The sequence below is a fragment of the Muscardinus avellanarius genome, assembly GCF_963383645.1.
Source record: "Muscardinus avellanarius genome assembly, chromosome: 6".
NCBI lineage: Eukaryota > Metazoa > Chordata > Mammalia > Rodentia > Gliridae > Muscardinus > Muscardinus avellanarius.
In genome coordinates, this window is record NC_137791.1 from 37,761,583 (window position 1) to 37,789,097 (window position 27,515).

Below are 27,515 nucleotides of genomic sequence, written 5' to 3' on the forward strand. Positions count from 1 at the left end.
TTCTAGAAGACTATAAATTTTCCTAAAGGGTTATTGCTACACACAGTAATTTAGGACAACTAACCTTATACACCTCCATACTTATGGCATATTATGAATTATTAATGTAAAAGACATTTGGAAGAAGCATTAAGAACCTCAGGACAGCGAATTCATGCTCTCTACTCTCATTCCTGGGCATCAGTGACTGGTAGACCCACTGCAACATTCAAAAATTCCCTCTTTGCATGTGCTTCACAGTGAGTGCCTTGAGGAACCTCTGGGTCTGAGGTAGGTTTAGCAGCAGAGCGGCAGAAAGGACATCCAAAGCATTTCAGCATGAAGGCAGAAATGATGCATATACAGAAAAACAGCTTGCATTTTGTCTTGATCTTGGCATTGTCTTACATTTCCCATAAAATTAAGAAGCGATGTGAGACTTTTCTGATTATAAAAGAGAAACATGACTAAAGAAAAAAGCTTAAGCAACATTTTTAAGAAAGGAGTACTTCATGCATTCTTAAATGAGGGAAAAATTGGAAAGAAACAATCATAATTTAGCAAGTCTTTTCAAGTCATTTTGTTTGCAAATTTCATATTACTGTATGGATCCAAAAAAATAATTGTCTAGAAAAACTTCCCATTAGATTGAGAAATTGAGAATAACTGTGAGCAACTTTTCTCCTCTAAACCAACAGGGCTGTAAGGAAAAAGTATGCTAGCAATGATGTCAATATCTCATCAGGTTATGAAAATCTGAGACTGGGCAACCTGAGAACCAAAGTACAGAAGGAGTGCCGAGTAAAGTGGAATCAGATTCGATGAGGATTGACAGGGTCAGGAGTTTTCAAGAGATGAGTTCCAGGCAGGAAAATGTATGGTATTAGAGACAAGAAGTAGTGGGATTAAAAAAAAAAAAAAGAAAAATGGGGCAAAAGGAAAGATAGATCTAAGAGGAAAAAGTATAAAGCAGTTGAAGAATAAAAAGTAAACTGTACCAGAGAAAAACTTTTCTACAGAAAAGCAAAAACTGAACATGATCAGTTAAAAAAAAAAAGAGCAAGTGCCAGAAGGGCTCAAAGGCTAACAATCAACACTCCTGAACCTGAATTTATTAAAATAAAGCTCAGTCTGGATTCCTGTTACCTGCCAGTTCATTTAAACAAACTGAGTAAGCTTCAAATTAAATTGAAAACAAACAAGTCAAAATCACCACCAGGAAAGCAATTCCTTTTTAGTGGAACTAGAGGACATAGTCATAACACTGGACTAAGTATTTTATAAATATTTAAGAATGCATCTTTATATATCATTTTAAGTAAAAACTGTCGAACTGACAATGCATTTGTAAGTTGTAAGAATAGATAGTTTCAAAATATGAGCCTTTAAAACATAGCTCACACCAAAGAGGGGTTTGAATGTGGAAAAATTCAAGTGCAGCTTGTAATGTTCCGGAAGGAACAGCAGATGAGGAGAAAACCAATTAATTCCAACTCATTTTAGAATAAAGCCACTCCAAAGGCAACAAATGTGATGACACGATGATGACACAGCTGGAGTCACTGCAAAGAATGTAGCACCTGGAGAGGGGACTCAGTGACCCTAACACACAGCAGGTGCCCCAGGGCAAATGCAGAATTCCCATGTAAGCTCATTTGGGAAAATCCATGCATGCCAAATCAAGGGTGGTTAAAAACCCTCTGGACCAAAGCACTGCTGCTGTTAATTAACAGTTCACACACAATTCTAAATCACTGTTCACTGAATTTAAATACTCATATATTAATCATTCTCAAAATGGAGAAAAGCAAAGGTATAACAAAGAATGCTTATTATAAAGCCAAAAGAATTACTACAGTATGTTGGGATGTTCATTCTAATCCATAAATAAAGTTGGAGTTCTTTAAAAAAATAAAACAAGCTAAAGTATACCACTATGAGATATTTAATAATATTTTTCTACTTCCTTAGTAACAATTTCCAACTTTTGGCTGGACATATCGCAGCCCAGGTAAAGACAACATTTTCCAGATTTAGCTGAAGCTAAGCATGCACATGTGACTAGCCAGTGCTCTCCAAACAATGAGATGTAAGCAAAAATGAGTCTTCCAAAGGCTGGAACACACCAGCCATCCTGACCATGAGGAATGCTGCACGGCAGGGATGGTACAGAGAGTGCTAAAGGAGTCTGGATTCCCACTCACTTTTGGGAACTGCCACATCACCTTCGACTGGCACTCCCAGATATTCTTTGAAGTGACAGAAATAAATTTCCATAGTTGTATGGCTACTTATTTACTGTTATCTGCACTAAAACATAATTCAACTGGGTGTGGTGGCACATGCCTGTAATCCCAGTACTTGGGAGGCTGAGACAGGAGGATCTTAGGTTCACAGCCAGTCTCAGCAACTTACTGAGGTATTCTGCAATTTAGTGAGACCCTGTTTCAAAATTAAAGAATAGAACAGGGCTAGGGTGTAGTTCAGAGGTAGAATGCCCCTGGGTTCAATCCCCAGTACCACTACACAAACAAACACACACACACACACACACACACACACACACACACACACACACATTCAAATGATGCAATTATGAAGAATTTAAAACAGGGGACTTCAAATATATGTCAATATCAAAGGCGGAACATACATGTCTTTCTCAGTATCACATAGGTGATCAAATTAATTCCTCTGTGGTTTACAGGTTTGAGAAACATTACAATGTAAATTTTAAAAATGAAACTAATTTTTGGATGATCTGGGCTGTTTCAAAATTAGGATATTCTATTCAGGCTATGTTAGCAACTTCCAGCACTCTACAGATCAAAAGTTACTCCCAGAAATCCAACATCATCTCTAGCACCATCAATTTTAAATAAAAGATAAAATTATATTGTCCTAATATTTATTTTATTACTAAAGACACTGGAACAAGGCATTAACTGACAGGAGATAATAAGCACAGCCAGACTTTAATTACAGAGCCCTCTATTCCAACACTAAAATTGTCACACTGTTTCTAGTTGTGTATTCTTTTACAAACAGAATCAAACCCCTTTAGAATGAATAAGTCATAATAAATCTCAGGGACAGTAAAGTGTTTCTTTGCCCTAAATCAAGTCAGACAGGCTTCTGAACTCTAAAGGATTCTGCTGTCTCAAAATGAACTGTTACAAAAGCCTGTTGTCACTGATGGTGAAAATGTGTTTCTGCAAGGCCATATTGTGACATGAAGCTGCTGGTGATGTCCAAACAACCACTGGTCCAAATTTACCTGAAACAAGAAATATTTTCATTTCCAGGCATTTTGAAAATGTCACAGCATGGAGGCCTATTTCTAGGGCTCCCTTCACATGAATACTAATCTGGATCCTAAGTCTAATGCCTTCTGCAAGTCATCCATTGTAGGTAATCAATTAACTTCTCTTGCAGACAGCTGGGATGGCACTAGCTCTGTGCCATCTTTAGAACTAAGAAAATGTCATTCACATCATTTTCTGTAGAGCTTCTCTCATGATGCCTCCATTGAAAAATGCTGATTTGGGGGAAATCTTTCATTAAAACAGTGTTGTGTCCCATGGTACTAATGCTGCTGCTGCTAACAACACCTTTGTTTACCACATCATTTCTCTCACACTGATGCATATTGAAATGCTTTACTTTGAATATATATACATACAACATGTATATGTGTGTTCATCTAATTTGCTTAAATTGGCAGCTTTTTCACAGTGAAATTCAAAGAAATAGTTTATATTGTCCTTTTCTGCAACAAAATATACTTGGATTCTAGGTTCTCTTAATTAGCAATATATAAAATTGTATTCCCCCTAAATGGCACTTTTATTTTGCCACAGATAAACCCTGTGGGAATCTTTCTTTAATTATCATATATATGAAATTTTCTAAAAGAGTATATTTGAGCACATCTGCCAAAGCACCTGTGAGTTAATTCATTTTGAAAAATCAAATGAGAACTGATAGTCTGCAATATTTAATACATGCTAAATAAAATGATAATGAAAAATGAAAATAAAATTAGAAAGATATTATCTCTGTTTGTTTACATGTATGCTAAGAAGTATACATTCTTATGTTCTTGATGATTGTCATTTTAATTGGAGTTAGATGGAAGCTAAGTGTAGTTTTGATTTGCATTTCCCTGATTTCTAATAATGTTAAACTTTTTATTATATATTATTATTCTCGTTTTAACTCACTGAGCTTTTGGGATCTTGTTGAGGAAGTTTCTAACAATACTTATATGTTGGAGTGTTGGTTGTACACCATTTTCTAGTAATTACAGTTTCTGATCTAATTTCTAGGTCTTTGATCCATCTTGAGTTGACACTGTACAGTGTGAAAGGTTGAATTTTAATTCCATTCTTCTACAAATGGTTAAGCAGTTTTCCTAACATCATTTGTTGAAAAGGCCGTGATTTCTAATCTAGGAGGGAAAGATAAATCAGTATATCATTGCTATTCAACATGGTAGGCTAACATAGATTATGGAATCAGACAAAACATCAAGGCTTCCTTTCAAATGAAGTGATTTTAAAATGGGGAACAGATCGCTTGACATGAAGTGAATAATTGTGAGGACTAAAATCAGTAAGCAGACAAACATGATTCCAAGTCTCAGCAATTTTCAACTAGATTATTTAAATAGGGGATCCACAAAGAATCTGTCAGGAGAGACATAATGTACCAGGTGCTCTACTATTTGAAGGTGAATCAGTCATGATTTTAGTGAAGATTAGATTCAAGGCAGAGGGGCTGACTAAAAGGTGAGCCTGGGAAGCAAGTCAGTGTGTCACATAAAGACATAACCATTTGCAGAAAATGGGAGTGGAAATAAAATGGAACAGAAAAGGATGGATGATACTTCCAAAAAGGAACCATTAGTATTTGCTGACTCCAGAAAGAAAAAAGCACTGAAATAATTCAAGAGATATATATTTCATTTTTGATGGATCATGAACTTTGAGAGATTTTAATAGAATATTAAACAAGAATTCCTATGTTAGCCAAAGTGATTCCCTTTCTATAACTTTGCTGTGTAATCTGCTCACATTCTTAGTTTTTCTACCATTTGAAAAACTGATTTAACATCACCAATGCACTCATTCATCTAAAAGAAATTCCCTGAATATGTACTGTGTATAATGCCAAAATACTGACTTCAGCACCATAAAAGAAAATGCAGTTTGAATGATGTATCTTTTATTTGTGTAATAGGACCTTACTCCAAACAAAATGCCCTGAAGTTATTTAAAGGCTGAATATTATTAATCTCAGAAAAATGTGGTAAGTTTTACTAACTCCCACAAGTTCCTCTTTAACAACACCACATTCTTCCGGTTGAAAAACCAGCCTTGGGATTTTTCAAGGTGAATTCCCCCAACTGTAATTGTCCCAGCTATAACTCAAGTGACTGATTTAGGTACTTCAACATTCACTAAATCTGTGTAACTATTAAAGTGTAAACCTGTTTTTACAGAATTTATTTTCATCCGCCTGAATATAAGATCCCAACTGCCTCCATAAAGCCACTGTCATACATTCAGATTTTGTTTTCATACTGTGTGTGCGTGCGTGTGTGTGTGTGTGTGTGTGTGTGTGTGTGTGTGTGTGTACTACTGGAATTGAACCCAGAGGCATTCTACCTCTGAGCTATAGCCTCAGCCCTATTTTATTTCTTATTTTGAAACAGAGTATGAACCTGTAATCCTCCTGTCTCAGCTTCCCAAGTACTGGGATTACAGGTGTGGGCCCCTATGCCTGGCTTGTGTTCATATTTAATATAAACAAACCCAAATCAGAGAGAATGTGACTTGTGTCTCTTAGGTCTGAGCTCCTTTCTGCCCTTTCACAATTTCTCCCTTTCGGTCCTTAACCCCAAATTATACAAATTTTTAAAAAATCACTGAAAAAACAAGTCAAAAAAGAACTTTTGTTCTCATTGTTCGAAGGAGACTTTGTTTTAGTTATGTTTTACAGTTTAAATAGGATAAAAGTAAGGAAAGCACTTTATTTCATACCATGCCCATGACATGCTAGGACATAAATCAGTAGCTATTACTTCTACCAAAATAAATATATGATTATAATTTCTGGTTGTAATTTTAATTATGTGTGCTTTCCAACGAGATTGTTCTACTAACCCTGTTCTTTTAATCAACTTTTTGAGTTGTGACTCCTCTATATTCAGAATTCTATGTATTCATTTGTATGAGCACTTGTATATTGAGTCACCCAGCATAGACTCATAGATAAATTCATCACTTCAGCAAATAAAACTTCCTTTCATTTATTTTACCTTTTTTTCTCATAGTTTGCTATTTGTTTCAGTGATGAAGAATAAAAACATTTATTTAAAAAAATACGTGGAGCCAGGCATGGTGGCACATGCTTGTAATTCCAGCATTTGGGAAGCTGAGACAGGAGGATCAGGGTTTGCAGCCAGCCTCAGCTACTCAGTGAGGCCCTCTGCAACTCAGAGAGACCCTGTTTCACAATAAAGAATAAAAACTAGGGCGAGGGATGTAGGTCAAAGGTAGAATACCCCTAGGTTCCATTCCCAGTACTGCAAAAAAAAAAAAAAAAAAAGTGGTAAAGACTCTTAAAGGGGTAAGTCATGGAAAAATTATATAAAATAGGGTGGAGTTAATTTTTCTGTGGGCATATGGTTCTAGGGATTGAATCCAAGGACATGCTACCTATTCTACCTTTGAGTTGCACTTCCAGCCCTATTTTATTTTTTACTTTAAAAGGTCTAAGTTGCTGTTCCTTGCTAAGTTGCTGAGACTGGCCTCAAACTTGCAATCCTCCTGTATTAGTTGCCCAAGTACTAGCATTATAACTACACCTGGCTAATTGTTTTAAAGATACTATTTTCCTCTTGCACTTAAATAAATTCTTAATGCAGACATGATGCTTTTACCTTATTAATATAAGTAATCCTCTCAGATAAGCTTTGTTATCTCTGAACAGTATCATGCCTCAGTCAGAACAGTATCAGAAACAGTAATTTTGTGAGTTTTTCTTCAAAATGAGAAATTGTTTTTCTGGAAGGCCCAATAGTTCAAAGATACAAATGGCCACCAAACAACAACCAAAAAAAAAAAAACTTAACCAAGGTTAATATAACTTGAAAAAGCTCATGCTCCATCAGCCAGTCATTGCTACATGGTACTTTATAATTCTATTAAATACATGAGGGTCATGTTAACAATTTTAATAAGAGGAGACTATTACTCAGCATATAGGCAGCACTATCATCTCTCATACCTTACCAGCATAATTAGCCTCCTTTCTTTAATTAATGTTGATTTCTTTCCTTTTAGTATGAATTCCAGTTAATTCATACTATTAAATACACTGTGAAATATTAAATTCTATCATAATATTTCAAATTAACTTTAAAAACTATTTCAAATTATCCTTAAAAACTATCAGTCAGCCAGGCATGGTGGCACATACTTGTAATCCCAGTGCTTGGGAGGCTGAGACAGGAGGATCCCACAGGTTCAAAGCCAGCCTCAGCTACTTAGTGAGGCTCTCAGCAACTTAGTGAGACCCTGTTTCCAAATAATGTATAAAGAGGTCTAGGATTATAGCCCGGAGGTAGAAAGCCCCTGCGTTCCACCCCCAGTACCACACACACACACACACACACACACAAAAAAAAAAAAAAAAAAAAACATCAGTCAAGTTAGTGCACTGGTGGGTAGAGAAATATCTACAAGCCTTTTCTTTCTCTGTTGAAATGAAAAAGAAGATGAGACTAATTCAGGCAATGAAGAAATTCCTTCAAGTTTAACTGAGTCTGTTTCGGGTTCTAAATATCTAATAAAAATTTTTTTAACATCATCGTCTCATTTTTCTACAATTTACTCCAGTAGTTTACTGTATTAATTACCGCAATCACTTTACTGTAATAGTCAATCCCACATTTATGAATCAGTAAATGTCACCAATATACCAAGGGTCTTAATATCAACAATATCAACATAACTATAGTTAGGCAAATGTTTAAGAATAAACATATAGGGGTTCAGTGGTACAAGCCTATAATCCCAGCTACTTGGGAGGATGAGGCAGCAGGATCACAAGTTTGAGGACAGCCTGTGTGACTTAGCAAGACCCTATACCTCATAATTAGAAAGGGATGGGGATATAGTTCAGTGGGGCATACTTTGCTAGAATGCATGAGGCCCTAGGTTTAATACTGAGGAATGTGCGCGCACACACACACACACACACACACACACACACGCACACACACACACACACACAGAATAAACCTGTATAAGAATAAACCTGTATTAACATATACTGGGGTTTGGAGACACCAAATATTCATATTTTCCCCCTCCCCCTTTTAAAACTGAGAGAGAGAGAGAGTGTGTGTGTGTGTGTGTGTGTGTGTGTGTGTGTGTTTATTTTTGAAACAGAGTCTCATTGAGTTGTAAAGGGCCTTGCTAAGTAGTTGAGGCTGTCCATGAACTGCGATCCTCCAGTCTCAGCCTCATGAATGCTTGGATTACAAGCGTGTGCCACCATGCCCAGCTTAAAATCTAGTATATTACTAGTTTTCTAAGTTTCGTGTGTGTGTGTGTGTGTGTGTGTGTGTGTGTGTGTGTGTGTGTGGTTCTGGGAACGGAACCCAGGAGCATTCTATCTTCAAGCTACACCCCAGCCCTATTTTTTTTTTTTTTTTAATTTAGAAACACTGTCTTTGTTAAGACAAAGCTGGCTTTGAATCTACAATCCTCCTGTCTCAGCCTCCCAAGTACTGGGATTATAGGTGTGGACCATTAAACCCAGCTTAACATTTTAAATTATAAAATAGCTTTCTCATGTCTCTTAATACTTCTAAGACCTGGAATCTATGATTGGGTCATTCAGGGCAGTCACCGCACTCAAATTTAATATAACTTGAGTTAGCCAAGCATGGTGACACATGTCTATAATCCCCGGACTTGGGGGGCTGAGAATGGAGGAACTCAGGTTCAAGGACAGCCTCAGCAGGTGTGATATTTTCATCAACCTAATGAGACCCTGTTTCAAACCAAAAATAAAAGATAGGGATGAAAGTATATATATATATATATATATATATATATATATATATATATGTGTGTGTGTGTGTGTGTGTGTGTGTGTGTGTATTCTGATTTCAAGATTGCTTGGATTGTGGGAACAAAAACAAAGTGAGGATAGAACTCTCACAGTACTGGAGGAAAGGGAAGGAATAAACTAATAGTAATACCGTGTTTCTAGAAGACAGTAATGTCACCAACAGTAGGGTTTTTGTAATATTTTTTCAACAACTTATGTCCAGGCCCTCATGGCACATAGGATGTACTCCTTGTTTTCCTTCACAGAACTTTTAAATGTCAACTAATATGCTGAATATTTTAAAGTTTCCATCTGTCATCAAACTTAAGTTTTCTGAAGGCAAAAATCAAATCTGTTTTGCTAGATCCTGTGTTCCCACAAGAGCTAACATGGTCTCTGGATTGAGAAATTCTCAACATATATTTGTGTTCATATATGCCTCTTCCATCTTGTACTCCAGTAAGATGTATGACTACAATATGCCAATAAAAAAAATTTTTAAATATAAAAAAAAATGAAGCTCCGGGAAAGCCTTGTAGACCTCCAACATCTTCCTCTCCATCTGTCTGTTATTCAACCTTTGAAACTAATTTCTTTGAAAATGAAAGCCTTTCTCCTTTTTAAACAAATTTCTTCATTGTATGCAGATGTACCTGAGATTTTTAGTGAATTAGCCACATTTATCAAATTACTTTGTTAAACAAGCTGCTAGTATAATTTCAACATCTGGGATTTCTCTGGAATAATTTAATTTTGATAATACAAAGTATGCACATTCTGAATAATCTGAATGACTACTTTATAAATACTCTTTTCTAATTTAAAGCCTGAATTATTATTTCTGTTAAAAATAATTAAAATTTTCTGTGTGCTATTTCCTGGTTTGATCATAATAATAAAAGAATTTTGGGGAAAGCTGTTTTTAAGTATCTAAGGCAGAGTACCACTTATCATCATATTTTGAAACATGATCTAAATTACCATTCACTGGCCTGGAATCTAAGATCCTCCAGTCTTCACATTCCAAGTACTGAGATAACAGGTGTACACCACCTTGCCCGGCTTGAAACCATTCTTTTCTGTCTTTTAATAACCAGACTAGCTGGGCCTGGTGGCACATGCTTGTAATCCCAGCACTGAGAGGCTGAGACTGGAGGATGGTAGTTCGGGGACAGCTTCAGCTATTTAGTGAGGCCCTCTGTAACTTAGTGAGACCCTGTTTCAAAATAAAGAATAAAAAAGTAGGGCAGGGGGTGTAGCTCTGAGGTCGAATGCCCCTGGGTTCCACTCCCAGACCCAAACACACACACACAAAAATAACCAGACTAATTATGCTGCTGGCACTGCTTTTTCTGATTTATACCTGTTATGGGACCTCTGATTCAATATAAAATGTTCACTACTTTTTAAAAGGTAATAAGTTAAATTGTTCTTAGCTGTTAACTGTTGCACTGGACAAATATTTTTATTTTCATTCTTTGTTACAGTTTACTGCATCCAAGGTTTAAAAACAAGATGTTTGGGCATGAGAAGGGTGCTGGGAATTGAACCCAGGGCCATTATACCTCTCAGCTATATCCCTACTCCTTTTTATTTTTTATCTGGAAACAGGGTTTCACTAAGCAATGGAGGACTCATTAAATTGCTGAAGCTGGCTTGGCACCTGTGATCCTCCTATCTCAACCTACCAAGTATTGGTATTACAGGCATGCACCACAAAACCTGGCTACAAGATGTTTTGCTTTTGATTTTGGTACTGAAGACTGAACTCAGGGGCATTCTATATCTGATCTACACCCTCCAGCCTTTTTTTATTTTGAAACAGGGTCTTGCTAAATCTGTGATCCTCTTGTCTCACCCTACTAAGTACTGGGATCAAAGGCGTGTGCCACAATGCCTGATTGACAGGTCTTAACAAAAGGAGAAGAAAAAAAAATTGGAGCAGCCAGTAGCTTCAGTTAACCGTGGTAAGGTTAACAGAGGATGCCATGGTAAAGTTCATGGCTATAGGGTTCCAATTAGGGTAGCAAAAAGCAGAGGGGGAAAAACTGTAAGAATTGTATATGTGTACTTGTGGAAAACTGGAATGAAAGAAAATGAAAAAATAGAAGCTGAAAGGCCAAAGGTAAGCTTTGACATTTTCACTAAAGCTAGTATATTTTAAAGAGAATATGGATTTCTGTAAAAGAAGGATATTGATAAATTATTCCTAGCAGATTAACACATTTTATTGAAGACTGCCTGTTTTCCATACTCAGCACAAATGCTTATTAATGAAACCACTACTGCGTAAAGATTATTTATATTTCCTAAACAAAAATAGTATTGTATCAACTTCACTGGGTATGCTTTGTCCAGTTTGGTTTTCTAATTAGCAATTCTCAGCATGATTAAATGCTAAATACACAGCTGTGTAAAGCATCAGCTGGTAGTAACCAGTAGTGCCTAATACTGACTTTTTAAATAGAATAACAAAAGTACTCAAATACTGGATATAAAACTTTTGAGACCCTATTCAACTGAAACAAGATCTCAATATAAGCACTTGTTGTGTGAATAAAGCTAAGAGCTGTATAGCATTTATCTTTGCTGAAAGCTACATGAACAAGATAGAAAATAGTCCTACCTACCCTAAAAAGCATATTCAATTGAAATTACTGATATATTGGGAATGATTTCCATTAAATCATAATTTAAGTGAGTTTAAATTTATTACTAAGCAAGTCTGGCAGGATAGACTATATAAAACATTATCAGCTCATAAATATTTTGAAAAATGAAAATGGATTTTGCATTCAACTGAAAAATAAGCTGCACATAATCCAACATATAAGCAAACTCTCCTTTTAGCTTTATCTTTCTTCCTCAGAACATCTAACATTTTATATAGTTGAAAATAATAGAGACTTTGGTGTCTTCATAACAGAAAACAGACTCAAGTTATGTATCAGTATAAATTTGTTTTTTTAAATCTGTAAAGCTAGTAAACAAGTCTCATTTCAAGCTTTTTATTTATCAAACATGTTGCTTAAAAATTGTTTGAAGCTTACTTGAAATCAAATCTGAAAAGGGTTTTGTTCTGTGTGTGTGTGGTGAGTGTGTGTACACGTGCGTGTGTGCACGTGTATGCACACTGGGGATAGACCTCGAGGACATTCTACCTCCAAGCTACACCAACTCTATTTTATTTTTTTATTTGGAAATAGGGTCTTGCTAAGCTGCTGAGGCTGGCTTCAAAGCTGTGATCCTCCCATTTCCACCCCCCAAGTACTGGTGTGCACCACACACCTCACTAAATTTGAAAAGATCTGAAGCATTTTCCTATGGTATCACTTTTTTTTCCTTTTATAAGATACATTTTACTCCCAGGCATGGTGTTACAAGTTTGTAATCCCTGCACTCGGGAGGCTGAGATAGGAGGATCTTAGGTTTGTGGCCAATTGCAGCAACCTCGTGAGGCCTTCCACAACTTAGTGAGACCCGGTTTCAAAATAAAAAATAAAATCCTCATTGCCACTAAAAAGTAGACATTTTATAAAATCTTATTTAAAATATCTCTGTAAAATATTTATATAATTTTAAAAAGGATAAACTAATGGAATTACATATATATGGTTTGATGAGCCCTAAAATTTAAAATTTTCTGTAAGATTGCAGTTCAAGAGAAAAATGTTTTAAACACAGTGTGGTGATGCATGGCTATAATTCCAGTACTTGAGAGGCTAAGACAGGATGATCACAGGTTTAAGGCCAGCCTCAGCATTCAGAGACCACCAGCAATTGTTTTCAAAATAAAAATATAAATGTTTCAAAATAAAAAATGAAAAGGGCTGGAGGTGTAAGTTGGAGGTAGAATTCCCAGAGTTTAATACCTAGTACCAAAAAAAAGTTGTTTTTTTTTTTTTTTTTTTTTTTAGTGATACTGAAGATGGAACCCAGGGTCATTCTATCTCTGAGCTATACCCTAGACCTATTTTATTCTTTTATTTGGAAACAGGGTCTCAGTAAGTTACAGATGGCCTCACTAAATTGCTGAGGCTGGCACAAACCTTCAGTCCTCCTATCTCAGCCTCCCAAATACTGGGATTACAAGTGTGTGCCACCACACCTGGCAAAAATTAACAACAATAATAACAGTAACAATAAAATTTTAATTATATCCTCTGGTGAAAAATGTACTTTATTGTGCAACATAAAACAAAATGGTGGCTTGAATCTTTAACCATGAATTATTTTTTAAAACAAATGTTATTTGTTTTAATACTATCTCTAATTGTTTATTTATTTATTGGTACTAGGGATTGAAACCAGTAGAATTTACCTCTGAACTACAGCCTCAGCCCTATTCCTTTTTCTTTGAAACAAGGTATCACTAAATTGTGGAGGGCCTTGCCAAGCTGCTCAAATTAAGTGGCCTCAAACCTGTGATCCTCCTATCTCAGCCTCTCAAGAACCAGGATTACAGAGTATGCCACCATGCCTGGCTTACTATCTCTAAATGCTTATAATTTTCTAGACAACCAAAGTACATTTTTCTCTAGTACATAAACTGTAATATCCGTAAGGGAGCCTTTCATGTGCCTAACCTATGCAAGGCTCAACTTTTATGAACTATTTGAGTCTTCTTGGCTTTCTTTCTGTCAACCAGAAAAAAGAATATTTTAGGTTGAAAATAAAAGTCTGTATTTTAATATATGTATGGTGATTAAAATATTCCTTTTCAAACAGTGAAGAAACTTTTAAAAACCCACCCAAGCTTTACCATTCTCCCACCCTCAATCTAATGATAAAGGTAGTGATCTTTCTCAAGAGCTGGACTGAGATACTAAATGCAATCACCTGGTTCCCACTGGCGCCATCAACTCTGCCAATGACCGGGGCCACAGACCTAAGTGCACTCTTAAAAGTGAGTGTGAATTTAGTTGTTTGCTGTCATTGATCTATCTACTTAGAAACACTTAAAATTGTCTGGAGACACATGACCACATGCTTCTGTAACTAACAATTACAAGGCCAAGCAGTACATGGTCCTAAAACACCACCTTTTCTTTTTCGCTTTTTTTTTTTTTTTTTGGTGGTACTGTGGGTGGAACCCAGGGTTTTCTCTACTTCCGGGTTATACTCCCAGACTCATTTTATGCTTTATTTGGAAACAGGGTCTCACTAAGTTGCTGAGAGCCTCACTAAGTAGCAGAGGCTGGCTTCCAACCTGTGAAATCTCCTGTCTCAGCCTCCCAAGCACTGGGATTACAATCATGCACCACCAATCCTGGCTATACAACCTTTTCTTAGTCATGAATTCCCCCAGTCCTTGAAGCCTCCTCTTCCTTGACTCAGTCTCTAAATTGTAGTATCTGGGGCTCTGTGTCTTTCTGAAAGGTCGTTTATGTCCATGGCTTTAACACAATCTCTTGAAAAAGAAGCCCCACATCCAAATACCTAGCCTCGGCCTATCCTATCAACTTTATGCTTCTAGAATCCAATGCCTTCAATAGGTACCAAACTAAACGATATATTTGCCCTAAAAATTTGTTGTCCTTAAGTCTTTCACATGAAGGAAATGCCATTGACCATTGCTCAAGCAGGAAAACAGGCTGTTTTCCACCAATCCTTACCCAGCTCCAACCCAGACAATTCTACTCCCAAATATTCTTGAAACCATCCCATTTCTCACCATCTCTGCATCCACCAACCCACCTCTGAGATACTGCAACTTTCACCCAATTAATTCTCCTTATTGTCTCCTCTATTTTTAATAATACTTTCCTTACAAAACAACTAGTATAACCTTTTCTAAAAGCAACCCCAATCTGTTGGATTCAAAGCATTGGAATGAAACCCAACCATTTATACCAGGCCTTGCATGATGTTTCTCAGATCACTTTTTCCAACTTAGCTTAGCCACCTTATCTCACCCCATGCCCCATGTTATCAGCTCTTCAGTGCCTGGTCTTTCTCAGGTCTTTTAAATGCTGGGTCTTTCCCACTTCCAGATGTGTTGCACTCTCTCCACTGGCTTGGTCTACCACTCTGAGCATCTGGGCAGATTTTTTTTTTTAATCGTCTACCACTACATCTTTCTGGTTCCTTTTACAGCACTTCAGCACTGAAATTATGCTTCATACTAATTTGTTTACATCTTTATTATCTATTCCCAGAATGGAAGTAGTATAAAGAAGCTATACCTTGTACTTAACACTGTTAGCTCAGAGCTCAATGCCTGCGGCATACTGGGTCCCAATAAACTGCACATACTATGAAACTAAATGGCTCTCTATCCCATTTTTGAGTAACCATCCCTTTAAGGTTTGCAAAACTTATGAAATGGTTTGCTACATGTGTGAAAAAGTTCTAGAAGGACATTTAAGTGACAAAGTAAATGTCAAACCAGTTTAGCTGTTTCTCGCCATTGACAAAAAATGGTAAGAAGAGGATTTTATTTGGGCTCAAATTTTTAACAGTATTTAGCAAGCCACTTGACTTGCTTTATACTGACAAAAGGACTGGGAATTAAAAGTGTAAAGAGAAATTTATCCCAGTTTTGCAAAACAAACTGGGCAAGTGCACTGGCTTTCTTTTTTATGTGGCACTCGGATTAAACCCCGGGGGCATTTTACCTTCGAGCTACACCCCCAGGCTTATTTTTTATTCTTTATTTTGACACAGGATCTCACTAAATTGTGGACTGCCTCACTAAGTAGCTGAGGCTGGCCGCAAACCTGGGATCCTCCTGTCTTAGCCTCCTAAGTACTGGGATTACAAGCCTGCACCACCATGTCTGGCTGTGCATTGGCTTTTAAAATGTGAAGTTATATTAATTCCATACATTGCAGTACTAGGTATGAAAGTGGGTAGAATGCAAAAGATGACTCAGCTCTCAAATAATTTGTTTTCTCCATTATTCTTCCTAGAAGAGTTAAAGTTTCATAGAACCTAGTGTCTTTCATAAAGAATTATGTGAATTAAATCATTTCAACAACTATAAAAAGGCCATTTCTCTGAATCTAGTTGAGTAGTGAACAATTCAATTCAACATTTATTAAGCAGTTGCTATATTCAATGAAGTATAAAATCAACTAAGTTTACTTTGACAAGTTTATTTTTACTATATTATAGATCGGCAGGGTAGGAAAACAGAAGCAAATTGAGATAAAGTAAATAATATCTACAACATGGCATACGTTTCCCCTCTTGCATCTGATTGCCATAATTCTGAAGAGCCACTCCACTGAAAGCAACCCATGTGAAATACTATAGGCATGAGCTAGTGACCACTCTGATGCAACAAAGTCTTCTCTGAAGTAGAAAAATATTTTAGGAAAAAGGAAGACATGCCTGTTTATCACTCTCATACCTCAGAGAAGTTTTACCTCTTAGCAACTTTTTGGAACAGATGCTCTGTTTGTCAACTAAGTAAATGACTGCATATTAATAAGAGTCAGAATTCTTGAATCTCCTACTAATAATAGTTCCTACAAACAGCAGTAAATGCTGCTTTGCTAAAATACACCTTAACAGAGAGCCCAAAGCAAACAGCAGAAGTGAATGAAAATAGGGAGAAGAGTTGAAAGGCCTTAGTTCTGAGGTCCTTACCTACTATTAACATGACTGAACACAAAGATCCTCTTTAGTTCTACATATTTAGGCAAGGGTCAAAAATTCAAGTGTTAAGCATCATTTGAATTTAACAAAATGGAACGGTAAGGTAGTGATCTATCTGGACATGCAATGAAATTCAGGACTTTTCTAGTTCTTGAAATCTAAGTATATACACATTTATTTTGATAGAATTTATACTAAAAACAATTATCTAGAATAAGATAACCTGTAATTACCAGAAAAAATATTTCTCATAAAAACCATATTAAATAGCACTATTAAAATTTCTTGATCACAGGATTGTTTGAGTCTAATCAATCACTCTTAAAGAGTAGTTAGTTGGCCCTTAGGCTAATACCATCATATCACCAGGAAACTCACATAAATTATTAGGCTCATCTCAGATCTACTAAATGGCCTATAACTGAGTGTGAGTGCCATAGGATTCTGGTCTAAACAATAGGAAGGAAAGTAAATGAGAGTACTAAGGACACAAAGGGGCATCCTAAACAGATGCAGAAAGAAGTCAGAATGAAGATATGTTGGTTGCTGTGTCTACACCCTCAATAGAAAATTTTAAAAAACATTTTTTTAAATGTTGATCAGATATCTAGGCTAGAATCATCGAAGTCTACATATGGAAAATAATCTTGGCAGGATCACCGGCAAGAAGGAAATTAATCATTAATTAGCCTAGAATTTCCCATCAGCTTCCTTGGGAATGAGAAGCACAGAAACAGACAGGTGCCAGAAAAAGAGGGGTTGCAGTCCCAACTCTACTCAAAGGCCTAAGAAATCACAGATCCTATCATTGAAGCTAAAAAAGCCAGCATCCTGAAGCAACACAGAGCTACTCCCTTAATTCTTCTTTCGACCCTTGAGAGGCCATTGCCACATATCATTTCTAAGACACTCCATACAAATGGTCTAAGAACCACATATCTCATTCACTTGTCATATTCCTTCCACTTCAGCAAGAAAAAGAGAATTAGGAAAGACAAATAAAAACCCCAAGATGGAAGAAGAAGTGCCAGTATCAACCACTATAATGAACAGAGGTGAGGCCATAGGTGCTTCTTCCACATCCTTCCTGCATCCACTCGCCTGAAATCATTCTTCTATTTGTAACATGGGGAAAAGGATATGATCAGTGATTCAGTAATCATATTTCATCTTTAATTACAAGACAGCAATAATAAGAGCAACAACAACCACCACCAGGTATGGCCATGACTTTCATTTACCAAAATGCTGTAGGGTGAGTACTGCTATTCTCCTGTTAATAAGGCTGACACTTTTATCTAAAAGTCACAGGAAGACCAAGATTGAATGCCAAGATCAGTTCACTTAAAATATATATATATATATATATATATATATATAGAGAGAGAGAGAGAGAGAGAGAGATGTAGATATATATACACACATACATAGGCGCGCGTGTGTGTGTGTGTGTGTGTGTGTGTGTGTGTATTTTTTCCCTTTTGTAAAATGTCCAGAATATGAAAATCTGGGGAAAAAATTCCAAAAAAAATTCCATTAAAAACAAAAACCTAGCCTAGGGGTGGCACATGCCTGTAGTCTCAGGACACAGGAGGCTAGAAACAGGAGGAGAGCTGGTTCAAAAATAGCTTCAGCAAGTAGTGAGACTCTCAGCAACACAGCAAGACCCTGTTTCAAAACAAAAAATTAAAAGGGCTAGGGAGTTGTTTGGAGGTAAAATATCCCTGGGTTTAATCCCTAGTACTGCAAACAGTAACAAAAATATTATCTTTGGTGTCACTGGTTATTCAAAAGCTTATCCTCTCTGTCAAAAGCCACACTCAAGAAAAGACCTGGCAAATGCACTGGCAGGAATAACTTTAATTTCCAAATTATTTAGCCAGGCATGGTGGCACAACACATTTGTAATCCCAGTACTTGGGAGGCTGAGACAGGAGGATTCCAGGCTCCAGTCCAGCCTCAGCAACTAAGTAAGGCTCTCAGCAACTCTGTGAAACCCTGTTTCAAAAGAAAAAATAAAATAAGGCAAGACAAGTGTGGTGGCGCACACTTGTAATCCCAGTATTTGGGAGGATGAGACAAGAGGATCCCGGTTAACGGATAGCCTATGCTACTTAGTGAGGCCTTCTGCAACTTATAAGACCTTGTTTCAAAATAAAGAATAAAAAACAGGCCTGGGGGTGTAGCTCAGAGGTAGAATGCCCCTGGATTCCATCTCCAGGACCACACACACACAAAAAAAAATACATAAATACATACATACATACATTCATACACACATACAAGAGGGCTAGGGGGTATAGCTCAGAGGTAGAATGTCCCTGGGTTTCATCCCCAATACCATACATAAACAAACATATAGAATTATTTGGCTTAGAATGAGAAGTACTTGTGAAAAAATGTCATACCAAGGAATTGGTATCAACAGAAATTTAATTGCAAAAATTGTCATCTGTAGAAATGATCAGCTAAAAATATTTCTCTTGGCATTGCCAGTGTTTGAATTAATACTTAAATGAACAATTCTCCAGGGTATATTAGAGCCTAAATACTTAACAGCAGAGAAAGAAAAGTATTTAAAAATCCTGTCATACCCTGCAATACACATTATCAACAAGTTTGAGTCTGGTTATGTATTTGGATCTCTTATATCAGGAAAATCCTTTTAAGCTCATGCCTACAGAAGCAATAGATAAGCTATAAAACTACTATGCTGCTTCGAAAATTATCCAAGTTACTGATGGTTCCAACAGTGCCTGATGTACTTCCTGGACAGATTCACTTAGCAAGGCAATTTGGTTTCTTATTACAAAATAAAGACACAATGTATGATCAAGCTACAAAATTGCATAAATATCTATGAGAACATTTTTTTTTAATTGCGGGTCTGGGAATGGAACCCAGAGGCATTTGACCTCCAAGCTACACCCCTGCCCTATTTTTTATTCTTTATTTTGAAACAGGGTCTCACTAAGTTGCGGAGGGCCTCACTAAGTAGCTGAGGCTGTCCCTATACCATGATCCTCCTGAATGCTGGGATTACAAGTGTGCGCCACCACACCTGGGTATGAGAACATTTTATATTAATGAGTTCCCACAGTGAATTTATCATTTTGTGAGAATATAGTTGTGTCCTTTCTGTCAAAGGAGTAGTTTAAACTGAAACCACCATTTTGTAATCTGATAGTCTTAATAATCCTTTGCAAAATTAGCATCTCTTAAGAGACTGCAGGTAATGATCCCCCTCCCATCTTCCTCTGTAGTTGACTGGGAAGAATGTGAAGCTGTAACTCCCATCAACAGGAGTTCAGCCCAGGAGCATTGCATCAGGGATATAATACATATCTGGTTCTTCCTCAGGTGTGCTCTCCTGCTTACCTGGGAGCACCCTTTTTGCAAAAAAGTAAAATCAGCTTGCCAAGCAATTTTCAACCATATGTCTTAATGCCACGAAAAGTTATGACTAACAATTTCTAACAATCATACTGTGTTGAATATATGAACTCAGAATTAATAAACTGAATTAAATTATTAATCTCTTTCAGATTATAGTCCTCAATTTTCTGATTCTCAAATAGCTACCAACATAGCATAGATGAAGACATTCTATAAAAGCTCTTTGTAAGTCAGGCGTGGTGGCGCACTCTTGTAATCCCAGCATTCAGGAGGCTGAGACCAGAGGACTGCGGTTCAGACAGCCTCAGCTACTTAGTGAGGCCCTCCACAACTTAGTGAGACCCTGTTTAAAATAAAGAATAAAAAAATAGGGCAAGGGGTGTAGCTCAGAGGTCGAATGCCCTCCTGGGTTTCATCCCCAGACTTGTAAAAACAAAGAAACAACAAAAAAAAAAAGCTTTGTGAATGTTATCTAAATTAAATACAGAGGATATATTGATTCAATGATAGGTATTTAAAACTAGCATTTTAATCAATATGGTACAGTAGTTATATCAAATCTCCAGCTTTCAACTTCATGAGAGCTAAGAATGGTGATGCACACATGATCACAGGAGGATCACAGGTTTCAGGACAGCCTCAGCAACTTAGCAAGATCCTGTTTCAAAATAAAGAAAATAAAAAGGGCCAGGGGTGTAGCTTGGAGGTACAATACTCCTGGATTCAATCCCTAGGACCCACAAAAAAGAAAAAGTTTATGAGATAACATAAATTAGAAATGCAAGATGGGCATGGTGGCAAATACTTGTAATCCCAGCGCTTGGGAAGCTGAGACAGGAGGATTACAGAGGTTCAAAGCCAGCCTCAGCTACTTAGTGAGGCTCTCAGCAACTTAGTGAAACCCTGTTTCTAAATAAAATATAAAATAGGTGTGGGAGCATATCCCATAGGTAGAAAAGCCCCTGGGTTCCACCCTCAATACCACCAAAAAAAAAAAAAAAAAAGAAAAAAAGAAAAGAAATGTAACATTATTAAAGTGGCCCTAATTTTCCACATAGACTTAAACCCTTAATCAACCTTACAGCCATATAGATTCTGGTCCCATATCCCACCCCAAACAATATTTATTAGTGGTAAGATCAGCTTTCAGCTGTCATACATAATAGTAACAGCTCCATGATCGAAAGTGGAATATGGAAAGACACTGTGTTCTCGGTTTTATTCTTCTTTTCACAACCTGATCTCACAAGTGGCTAATCTACTGTATTTGTGGCACCTTTTCTCATTTTCCTCAGGACTTGGCTCTGTGAGGCAGTTCTGGCAAATAACAAAATAAAAAGCAGTAGCTACCTCATGGCCCTGTCCTTAATCCTCTTTTCTTATCTGTATTTCTCCCCATGCCCCCCTCCTTATTAAATTAACAATGTCTCCAGAACTGGTGATGTGAGGATGCCCTTAGTATTCCTTACCTGGCAATAAAACATCACTGAGAGGCAATAAATTAGTATCATGCACCTAAAATCATCAAGACAGCAGTCGGTAGCCTATCTTTGACTACTGTCCCTGTTTACAAGCATATTTGCAACAGAGTAAAGAACATTTTAGTTGACCAACTGGGTACTGTATGGTAATCTCTTTTTTTCCATATCAGGGGCATTAGAGTAGTTATTCTAATTCACTAAACTTGGTCAGAAATCTTTGACTAATTTATGGGTGGGATGGTATGCTGACATAAATTTGGAAAAAACAAGTATCAGTTATAATATTAACAACACTGTTGCACCCTTTGAGGTGCCCACATTCTAGTAAGAAAGAGGGGCCTGTGAAAAACCAATAGTGAGCTAGTGTGATGGTGCACACCTGTAATCCCAGTGCTTGGGAGACTAACACAGGTGTCATTCTTCGCTCACCATAGACAAGCACCCAGTAAGGAAACACTGAGTTTCTTCTCAAGAAACTCCATTTCATCTTTGATGAAACTCCAGGTTTCTTCTCAAGAAACCCCCTGCTTCATCTTGGGGGCTCAGAAGAAATCCCCTGTTTCAACATGAAATGTCTTACTTTGCTGGGTATGGTGGCACACACCTGTAATTTCAATACTTGCGAGGCTGAGACAGGAGTATCCCAGGTTCCAAGATGGTCTCAGCAAATAGTGAGACTCTCATCAATCTAGTGAGACCGTTTCAAAATAAAAATAAATTAGGACAGGGGGTGTAGCTTAGAGGTAGAATGTCCCTGGGTTTAATCCCCAATACCACCATCAAAAAAAGTCTTAATTTAATAACTGATAGGCTGACCAAATAAACATGTTATACTTGGGTAGTACTGGAACAAGGACTTAGACCCACTTTGATCTACAAATGTTTTCTGGTAGCTATAGGCAAGATTAAAGACCTGGCATCTCTCCATCTCCCTGTCCCTTTTGCATCAGTCTCCTTGGCCCTGAGTTACCTTAAATTTCAAGAACAAGAGGTTAGATGGATAAACATGTTGTGCTGAGCAGAAGCTACCCTTTCCTAATAGCAACTTTTTTAGGCCCCACCAGACCAATTCTGAGATAAAGATGAACAGGACTACACTTGATCGAGACCAGCTGTTTTGTAGCTATAGCTGTGAAAACCCTCAAGGGATGCAAAATCTCAACTTCTGCCTTCATTCTCTACCTATAAAACCTCAATATAGTCTTCAGCCCCAGGGAAGATAGGGCTAAGGGCCTGGGTCCTCTTGTAATCCTAGTACAGCTTTCCTCATTATCCTTTTTGTTTGGGTTTTAAGAAGTGGCTAGATTTGATTTCTTAGCTTCCTAGAGCCAGACCCAGGTCTCCCTTTTACAGTTATTACTCTCCAAGAAAACTACTACAAACTACAGTTAGTCCCTAATAGATGTCACCATACCATTCAAATATAATATATAAAAGGCCTATTCAAATAGGGACCTGTTTAAAGACCTCCTTCACCAGCGCAAACCCCCCCTTTTTAAAAATTTGTACCCATGTTCTCTATTGAACAGCAACAGCATAGCAGATAATCCACTGGATGGAAGTCATCTAGCCCAAACCTCTTCTCCTTATTAACATGTTTTATCATCCCTACTGTGGATACCCAGGTAATTGATAGTAAGATGAGTGGTTTCTCCAGGCACAGTCACAACTGCATTTTATTTATTTATTCATTTACTTTTATTTATTTTGGTACTAGGTATTGAACTCAGGGACATTCTATCTCTGAACTTCACTTCCAGCCCTATTTTTATATTTTATTTGGAAATAGGGTCTCATAAGTTGCTCAGGCTGCCCTTGAACTTGTGATCTGATAGGGAATGTGCCGGTATTGGAAAATGGCTTTGGAAAATGTACTGGAAAATAGCTTTGGTGCAGTGCAGATTCTCAGGCAGGGAGGGGGAGGCAGCTATTACCCTGCAGAGTTCAGGCTCCAAAAGTGATTGGCAAGAACACAAAAGAGTTGTAGCTGAGGGCCTTCATATTTTAAAGACAAGTTTACATAATACATAATTTCTTTGTGTGTTGCCAGGGGGTCAGGGGATGGAACTTAGGGGCATTCTACCTCCAAGCTATACCCCCTGCATTACTTTGTATTCTTTATTTTGAAACAAGGTCTCACCAAGTTGCAGAGGGCCTCACTAAGTAGCTGAGGCTGAACCAGGATCCTCTAGTCTTAGCCTTCCTAATGCTGGGATTACAAGCATGCGCCACTACACCTGGCCATAATAAATAACTTCTAGCAGATAGGCTAAAACTCCCTAAGGACCAGGAGGAGGTTATCTTTGACTTTATTAAACTACTGGAGACAGGGTGTCTACACCCTGTGGACTATTTTGCTATTGATTAGTTTGTCAAGGTGCCTGTAACTTTTGTCATACATTTTAGTTACTTACATCCTATAATTGCATACAAACTATGCAGAGATGGCATTTTCTCTGATCTTATTTATATGATATCTCAATATTAGGAATACTTACTATGAGAATCAAATGACTCCTACTTTTTGGATTCTTAATGTCAGGAGCAATTGAAAAGACTAAACAGGATATAAAATAGTGAATCCTCAAAATCACATCAAAAGGCTTGCCCTGGAGTAAATAGGCAGATCTACAACTAGTCGGGTCAGGAAGACTATTGGTTAAGCAAAGATGGGAGATAATAATCTTTATAAAAACTCTTCGGTTATTCAAAAACTTCAGTGTCTTACTTTCAAGGCACTAAACTATGTCACTCTCTTTGATGTAGTGCTTTATAATTTCTGTCCCTTCTTTCTACCTTTGTAATCATAAAATTTCTTAAGCTTGCAGAAGAACAGTTCTGGCTATTCTTTTCTAAAAGTAGCTAAGAACAAGAACCTGTGGCTTCATCTCACACAGTTACAGGATCCTCTTGTCTTAACTTCCCAACTACAGGGATTACAGGCTTGCACCACCAAGCCCAGCTCTAACATTCATTTTAAAATGACTCTGCCATCAAGGTATTCAATTTCTTTGCTCTACACCAACACATCAAATGCACTTAGATTTAGGTTAATTTCTATTTTCCAATCTCTAAAGCATTAAGAATCCAAAAAGTAGAAGTCATTCAATTCTCATTGTAAGTACTCCTAATATTAGGATATCAGATAAGATCAGAGAAAATGCCATCTCTACATAGTTTCTATACAATAATAGGTATGTAAGTAACTAAAATGAGTAACAAAAGTTACAGGCACCTTGACAAACTAATAAGTAGCAAAACAATCCACAAGTGTGTGTTTGGCCTTGAACCAGCTATTTAAATTTTTTATATTCACTAGGTAATAAACAAACGGACTATATTCTCTGTCTATTCTATGTATTTTGAGGGAAGAAAAATTAAATGAGTAGAGCTGATCTGTTTACTCTTTAGAGTTGCTTTAGGCTTGAGCACTATGAAAGCTCCTAAAAAAATGTCTTTTAGAAATTTTTTCTACCCTTTCATCCCAGGTTGTGAAATTCAAATCCTTCTGTCAAATCATTTCCAGACATCTGGAAAATTGAATCCATTCCCAGGATAAGAAACCAAAGCAATTAACAATTAAGCCATTATTAGTGAATCCTGAGTTCTCAGTGGATACTTATTTGGCCTTCTAGTTTTAGTGTCACAAAATCAGGCCTAGTATAATAATACAGATATCTGAGAAACTTGTTAACCTTTAGAACCCTAAGCTATAGTTTATTATCTCAGATAAATCTACTACAGAAATCTCATTAGGAATATCTGCATTCCTAAACATATAAAACCTCAACAAAGTAAGGAATATCTCAAAAAACAAGGCAAGTCGTTCTTCAAAATATTTTCTACTAAAAAACAATAGATATGCTGTAATGAAAATTGCTTCTCACACTTAGAATTCAAAGCTTTCAATGATAAAATGTATCTATTCCTCACATAACAGGTATGCACACCCGACATATATATAGGCAAAAAGCAATCATTGCAAATAAAAAGCACATTTGCAAATAAAGCATGTTACAAATAAAATAGCACAAAGTATTATTCTACAGGTATACTATGTTGTTCATCAACTTCTTGGACAATGTGGTTAAAGAAAGAAGACCTCACTCAAGCAAAAATCAAAAGGAGCTGGTAAAGGGCACTGCTCTCAATGGGAAAGATGAAGATCTGTAGAGAAAAAGGTTGATCTGTGTAACATTATAAATGACTCTATTAATGTAAAGACAAACTTGCTTACCAAATCTAGAAGCTGCTTTCAAAATCTGATTTTAGCTTTCTTTAGGAAGAAAGGTAACACATCACAAGGTGACTCTAGCAGAGGATCCTTATTTAAGGATCCAAATCACACTTGGATAAATTCCTGAGTGCCTGAGATAAGCTAAGGTTAATTCCTATCCTTCACAATTGTCAGAGAGCACAAAAGGGTCCTGGCAGCCTCTGGCAGATACGGCAATTTAAAATGCTAGTACTAGCAGAACATGGTGCAGGTTTGTAATCCCAGTACTTGGGAGGCTGAGACAGGAGGAGCACGGTTCAAAGCCAGCCTCAACTACTTAGTGAGGCCCTGTGCAACTTAGTGAGAGCCTCTTTCAAAATAAAGAATAAAAAAAATAGGGCTGGGAATGTATCTTGGAGGTAGAATGCCCCTGGGGTCCACCCCCAGTGCCACCAAAATAATGGTCATAATAACAACAACAGCTACAAGCTAGTGCTATGGCATACACACCTATTATCCCAGTACTTGAGAGGCTGAAACAGAAGGAGCCCAGGTTCCAGGATAGTCTCAGAAATTTAGTGAGACCCTACTTCAAAATAAAAAATAAACAAAAAATTAAAAATGCAATAAGTAGAATACTGCTAGATTCAATCCCTACCACCAAAATTTGTTTTTTATAAAAGCTAATGTTAGCCGGGCATGGTGGTGCACGCTAGTAATCCCAGCATTCGGGAGGCTGAGACCAAGGATCACAGTTCGCGGACAGCCTCAGCTACTTAATGAGGGCTATGCAACTTAGTGAGACCCTGTTTCAAAATAAAGAATAAAAAATAGGGCAGGGGGTGTAGCTTGGAGGTCAAATGCCCCTGGGTTCCATCCCCAAACCTGCAAAAAAAAAAAAGAAAAGAAAAAAGCTAATGTTGCACAGGACATGCATTTGGCCATTTCTGTTTCCAAATTACATGAAATTCTCAAGTATAACTATAATGGTTGTATTAGAAAGTCTATAGATGCTATATTCCACTGACATTGCAGCATGAGAAAATTCTGTTTGGTGATTATTCTTATCTGATACCTATAGGAGAAAATACGGACTTATTCTTCATCAAAGCACTGATAGACTTGTTTATACATAGTGCCTAGAACTGAAGAATCAAGAAATTGGCAGATTTGTTGTGGATAGCTATTTTCAGAGGTAAGAGTAGAAAGAGTTTCAATAAAGAAAAATTTATAACAAGTCCTAAGCTTCCAGGAAAATGGCATCAAATATTAAGTCAGTCTGAAGTTAGAAAACACACTACAATAGGTAACATGCATGGCTTCTACTAATTTAGGATATCCAATTAAAAACAAAACAAAACACTAGGATGAAGAGTAGAACACTAAGGCTCATCCATCAAAAAATTGAAGTTTGACAGTGAACAGATTTTCTTGAAGTGACATTTTGTCTCTTAAATGAAACTGCACTAGAACATGATTTCTTCAAAAGAGTAACATTTAGCTGGGTGTGGGGGCACACACTAGTAATCCCAGCATTCGGCAGGCTGAGACCAGAGGATGGTGGGCAACAGCCTCAGCTACTTAGGGAGGCCATCTGCAACTTAGTGAAACCCTGTTTCAAAATAAAGAATAAAAAATAGGGCAGGGGGTGTAGGTGAGAGGTCGAATGCCCCTGCGTTCCATCCCCAGACCCGCAAAAATAAAAAATAAATAAA

At 37.1% G+C, this 27,515-nt stretch overlaps 1 protein-coding gene across 1 annotated transcript in view; it reads right to left on the reverse strand.

Moving 5' to 3' along the window:
• Nucleotides 1-27,515, reverse strand: part of UGT8 (UDP glycosyltransferase 8) — a gene marked incomplete at both ends in the record, with an annotated part of 51,494 nt that overhangs the window by 22,647 nt on the left and 1,332 nt on the right. The gene's annotated exons all lie outside the window — the stretch shown is intronic.